Genomic DNA, 6,635 nt, shown 5'->3' on the forward strand with positions numbered 1-6,635 from the left:
ATAAAGATTTACACCCTCGGAAACCCTGTACAGGGTCGCTATGAGTCGGAACCGACTTGACGGCACTTAACAACAACAACAACATATATATATATATATATACATACACACACACACACACACATCAGGGCGCTGCAGAATAAGCACTGGACTGCAAAGCCAGTCTGAACCACAATGTTGGTGGTTGGTTCAAGCTTACCAGCCACTCCTTGGAAACCCTATATAGGGTTGCTATGGGTTGGAACTGACTCAACATCACTTAAGTAGTCCTGGTGTGGTGCTATAGGATATATATGTTGTTGTTGTGTGCCGTCAAGTTGGTTTCAACTCACAGTTATCCAGTCAACAACAGAACAAAACCATGCCTGATCCTGTGCTATCCTTTTAATTGTTATGTTTGAGCTCATTGTTGCCACCACTATGTCAGTCTATCTTGTTGGAATCTTCCTCTTTTTTTTTCCTAACCCTCTACTTTTCCAAAAGGAACTCTGGTAACGTAGTTGTTCCAAGTCAGGCTGCTAATATCGCAGTCAGCAGTTCAAAACTACCAGCAGTTCCGTGGGAGAAAGATGAAACTTTCTGCTCATGTAAAGGTTTACAGCCTCAGACATCATATACAGGGTCGCTATGAGTCAGAACCAACTCCACGGCACATAACCACCACCACCACTTTTCCAAGCATGATGTCCTTCTTCAGGGACTGGTCTCTTCTGATAAAATGTCCAAAGTGCAAGAGATGGGATTTGCCATCATAATTTCTGTGGAGTATTCTGGCTGTACTTCTAACAAAAACACTGTTTTTTCTGTTAGTCTATGTACTTTCAATATTCTTCACCAACATCATAAATCAAATGCATCAATTCTTTTCTGGCTTTCCTTATTCTTTTTCCATATGAGGCAAGTGAAAATATGTAGCTCAGATCACACCTTTGCCCTTAAACTAACATCTATGCTCTTGAACAGTTTAAGGAGGCGTTTTATTTTGTTTTTAAGTTTTTATTGTGAATCGGGTGATAGTTTAATAGGAGAACATGAGCTTTACAGTCATCCAATTGTATTTCATTTCATTGCAATGATTACAATCCCCTCCATGCATCATCATTCAACAGCATTTGCTTCCACTCTCTCTGTGTTGTTTTTGTTGTTGTTGTTGTTGCTCTTTGGATGTACACCAAAGCACTCAGGAATATACAACCATTTAAACAACCAAAGGGCACACCCCGCAAGCCCACCCCCAGCCATCAGCACACAGCCCCTCTCTCTCCCTGCGTCCAGGGTCCCAGTCACTCCATCTCTCCACCTCGTTGTCTCTGCCTCCATCTCTGGTGTCACTGTTTTTCTTGATAGTGTCCTGCACTCTGCTCTTCTTCCTTGATGGTCCTAGGGTCCTCCGTTCCTGGACTGCAAGATCAACTACTCCCCTTAAGGAGGCGCTTTACAGCAGATTTATCTAATGCAGCAGATTTACTGCTTCCGTGAGCATTGATTGTGTATTCAAGCAAATTAAAGTCTTTGACAACTTCAATTTTTTAACCATTTATTGTGATATTATTTATTGTTTTATTTGTGAGGATTTTTTGTGTTCTTTAGATTGATGTGCAATCCATACTGAAGGCTGTGGTCTTTCATTTTCATCAGCATTTCAAGTCCCCTTTGCTTTAAGCAAGCAAGGCATATCTCAGGTTGTTAATGAGTTTTTCTCTAATACTGATGCCACATTCTTCTTCATATAATCCAGCTTCTTCAATTATTTGTTCAGCCTACAGATTGAATTAGTACTGTAAACGGATACAACTCTGATGCTCACCTTTCCTAACTTAAAATCATTCATTTTATTCTTGTTCCGTTCGAACTATGGCATCTTGGTGTATGTACAGGTTCCTCAATATTTCGGCAATACCCATTCTTTGCAATGTTATCCATAGTTTGTTAGGTTCCACACAGTTGAATGTCTTTGTGTAGTCAATAATGCATAAGTGAATATCATCTGGTATTCTTTGCTTTTAGCCAAGATTCATGTGACATAAGCAGCGATATTCCTGGTTCCACGTCCTCTTCTGAATCTGGCTTGAATTTCTAGCAGCTCCCTGTTGATGTAGTGCTGCAATTGTCTTTAGAATCCAACCATGTCAATAAATATATATCCTATATACATATACATGTATTGTTGTTGTTGAGTGTTATTGAGTTGGTTCTGACCCATAGCAACCCTGTATAGGGTTTCCAAGGAGTGGCTCGTGAGCTTGAACTGCTTGCCTTGTGATTCAAACTGACTTTGCAGTTCAGTGCATTAACACACAGTGCCACTACACCACATCATATATGCTTACTGATATGGTTATGTTTCAAAGACCTGTTCATTATGCAAAAGTTAGCATTATATGATAATGAAAAATGACCATATCAGATCACAAAATGGTCTGATGACAGCATCGTTATTTAATTGCCAAATTATATCATGTTGTTGTTGTTAAGTACTGTGGAGTAGGTTCCAACTCATAGTGACCCTGCACAGGGTTTCCGAGGCTGTAAATCTTTATGGGAGCAGAATGCCTCATCTTTCTCCTGTGGAACTGCTGGTAGTTTCAAACTGCTGACCTTGAGGTTGGCAGCCTGACTCATAACCACTACGCTACCAGACTACATTATACATGACTGTAAAACCACTGAGAATCATGGCTCAGTCAAGTTAACACAACCTTAACCATCACAGCCAGCATCGTTTTATCCTCTCCCATCAGTGTTCATCCCTGCCAGATAAGTTGCCAATGTACAAAGTAGTTAAATAGTAGATTTTACTGTTGCTGTTAAGTACGATATGTTGGGTAATGAAATAGATGGTAAGTGAAGGAATAGGTGTATAAATACATCACTGAATTCCTTGATGTATATAAATCACTATATGTATATAAAACACAGTTCTGTTTTTCTAAAGACAAATAATTTGGGAAATGTACTCTCCTTTCTTTTTTCTGGCAGAGGTTATGAAATATTGGTATTATTTTTTCTTAATGTAATTTGCCTATGGGCCTGGAGTTTTCTTTGTAGCCTGGCTTAAGATCTTGAATTCAGTATATTTTACACATAAAAGACAATATAGATATTCTATTTCTTCTTGAAAGATTTTTGGTAATTTGGGTCTTTTAAGACATTTGTTCTGTTAATCTAAATGGATAACATTATTGATATAAAGTTAAATTAAACCTCTTATTTCTGTACGAGGTTTGTAAGTTTTATTAGTTTTTAAAAAACAACTAGTAAAGTCCTGGTATGATGCTGCAGGATAAGTATTGGACTGCTAATTGCTAGGTCAGCAGTTCAAACCCACCAGCTGCTCCTTTCAAACTCTATACAGGGTCCCTATGAGTTGGAACTGACTGCGCAGCACTTAACAGTAACAACACTGTTTGATTTTATTGACTTTTATTTCATTAATTTTTCTCTCATCTGTTTTATTTTGTTCTATTTACTTGAGTTGATTTCTTTTACTAGCGTCTTAAAGTGAAAGCTTAAATAATTTATTTGATACCTCTCTCCTCTTCTAATAAGCATTTGCAGTTATAAAATTCCCTCTGAGCATTGCTTTAGCTTGCTCCCATAAATTTTATATCTTTTGTTTTTATGTTCATTTTTTTCCAAATGCTTCAGTAGTTACAGATATATTTTTGACACTGGTTTCTAATTTATTTGCTGTGGTCAGAGAATGTACTCCATATGATTTTAATCTGTTAAAACTTACTGGCCCAGTACATGTTTGGTGAATGTTCCATGCACACTTGAAAAAAATTATTTTGTGATTGAGTAGGATGTTATATAAACATATATTAGGTCAAGATAGTTCATAGTATCGTGCAAGTGTTTTACATTGTTTTACTGTTTTTCTGTGACTTGTATTAATTATGGAAAAAGAAATTATTAAATCTCCCTCTCTACTTGTGGATTTGTTATTCTTTTAATTCAAAAATGTGTCTGTTAATACTGAAATTATTGCTTAATTGAATACTGAATTTCAATTATTAGGTACAAACACATTTAGAATTTTTATATGGTATTGATAAATAGTTCCCTTTTATCAATAAACTTACTTTGCATTTAATTTGTTCTTCTTTCATCTTAATGTAAACCTTTTTTCTTTTCTAATTTTGGTATTTACAGTTACAAATTTCCCACCAATCAGTGCTTTAGCTGTATAACATAATATTTGATATGCTGTGCTTTCATTATAATTTAGTTCAGAATACTATTTTTTCTTTTATGACTTATTTAATCTGTTGATGATTTAGAATGTTTGTTTAGTTTCCAAATATTTAGAATTTTCTGGACACCGCATAGTTAATTATTTCTAATTTCAGTTCCATTGTGGTCAAAATTAAAATACATATCCTGTATTTTAATCTTTTGAAATTTATTGAAACTCATTTTATGCCTCAGTATATGTTCTATCTAATGTGCATCTGAAGAAATCATTAGAGCATATACCTTTGAGTTATCCAGTAAAATGATAAATCCAGTGAGCTGGAATAATTACCTGTGGGCTCTCCAAATTGTCTGGACTTCCTTACAGCAGGGTGGTTGGGTTTCAAAAATGAGAATAAGCATTATGAGACAGAGAGAGAAACAGAAGTCATATCACCCTTTATGATTTTGCTTTTAAGATCTGCAGCATGACTTTTGGTACTTAATGCCATTGAGTATGGTACGTGCCATTGAGTTGGTACTGACTCATAGCATCCCTGTACACAACAGAATAATGTGGTACAGTATAGTCATCAAAAAAGTCACAAAGTCCAGTCCATGTTCAAGGGGAAGGGAGTTAGATTCTAACTTTTGAAAGGCAAGAATTCTGGAAGAACATGTGGGATTAATGTTGCTGTGGATATTTCTTAAAATATAATCTGCCACACATGTGAACTTCTGGTGCTCCCTTTCCCCATGAGCTCCCTTATTTCATGGACTCTGTCTTTAAAAATATAGACAATTCCAGAGAACAAACAAGATGGCAGATCAGGTAGACGTGAAGTAAAGAGCTCTGTCAGCAACAACACAGAATACTGGACCAAGCAGGCTCAGAGGATGGTGCCAGAACTCTGAACTACATATAAAGGAATATTTAGAAGGTTGGAAGGCTTACAACTAGAGGAATTAGTAGCAGAAGCAAGAAATCCATTGTTTTCTAATCCAAGGTACTCAGCTGCTCCCAGAGCCACTATCTTGGAAGAGACAAAGCAGGGGAAGAATCAGAGGAGCCACAGACACCTGACAGAACTGCAGAGGTAAAGGTGTGGACATTGTCTCTTTTTTTCCCTCTATCTGTTCATTGGTCTCTTGCTGTCTGCACACCTCCATTCTGGTGACTAGAGGGAGAGCAAGTGGACACCATATCCCCACCCTTGGAGGGTTCTACTACACATGTGCACAGATCTCCTTGAAATTTAAAGTGACAGATTCTACTTAAAACCAAAAAGCAGTGTAAAATGGCCACAGCCAGCCATGAATTGTTGATAACTAGGGAAAAGGCACAAAGGAGGATTTTGGAGCAGCACAGGCAGACTATAAAGAAATAGGCCAAAAATTAAATCCTGAGTTACGTCACAATGACCAACAGTGGCATCTTGAAATTTCTCAGCAAGAAGAGTGAAAAGAGAAGCCCATCTCCTGATCACATCTACCTGGAGGCAATCAGAAAGCATAAAAAATTCCAAAATACACACCCATCTAAGTATTAAGGCCACAGACAACTCCTGAATATGCCCAAAAAACAGAAATAGATGACCATATCAGCACATGTCCAGAAACAAGATAAAGTGACTGAGACAAATGAGCTGGAAATGGACTTACACTCCATACTGAAAGATGGGCAGACTTTGGAAATGCCTGAGAATGAATTCAGAAAAATGATTATAAAAATCAAGCTCTCCAGATTCAAAGATAAAGACAGAATCCTGAAAGCACCTAGGGAAAACAGAAGTGTAACATACAAAGTCAAGTAAATCAGATTGAGCTTGGATCTCTCAACAGAAACCATGTAGGCAAGAAGGCAATGGGGAGACACATACAAAACACTGAAAGAAAAAAAACTGCCAACCAAGACTCCTCTACCCAGCAAAGCCGTCAATCAAATATGACGGTGTAATCGAAACATTCCAGGATAAACAGAAGTTTAGGGATTTTGCCAAAGCCAATGCTGCTATGAAAAACATCCTAAAGGAAGTTCTGTGGACTGAGAACCAACAAGAGCAGACAACAACCAGAGAATGACGTATGTGGCAGCATCATCCTGAACTCAATTGACAAATGGAAGAGTCAAGAACAGAATAAAATGATAAGAACAGAGGATCTGGATGGTCAGTCTATGATCAAAACAATTAAAATGTGAAAAGAAGGTAAACACAGAGGAACAGAGATCCAGGTGGTGAGAAGTTCAATTGAGGGAAGAGTTAATGGAATATAAGGTAACCACAACAGTGGGGTTGGGGTGGGAGGTTTAGTTTGGGTGTTGGGGAGGGCAATACAAGAAGTGGGAAGAGGTGGGAGAACAAGACAGATAGGGGAACACTGAGACAGGTTTGCATGGCCTAAGTGGGACAGAGGTAAACAGTGATGCATGCTCAACCTTGGAACAACAGGGCTCTGTG

The sequence above is a fragment of the Chrysochloris asiatica genome, unplaced genomic scaffold (assembly GCF_000296735.1).
Source record: "Chrysochloris asiatica unplaced genomic scaffold, ChrAsi1.0 scaffold00064, whole genome shotgun sequence".
Taxonomy (NCBI): domain Eukaryota; kingdom Metazoa; phylum Chordata; class Mammalia; order Afrosoricida; family Chrysochloridae; genus Chrysochloris; species Chrysochloris asiatica.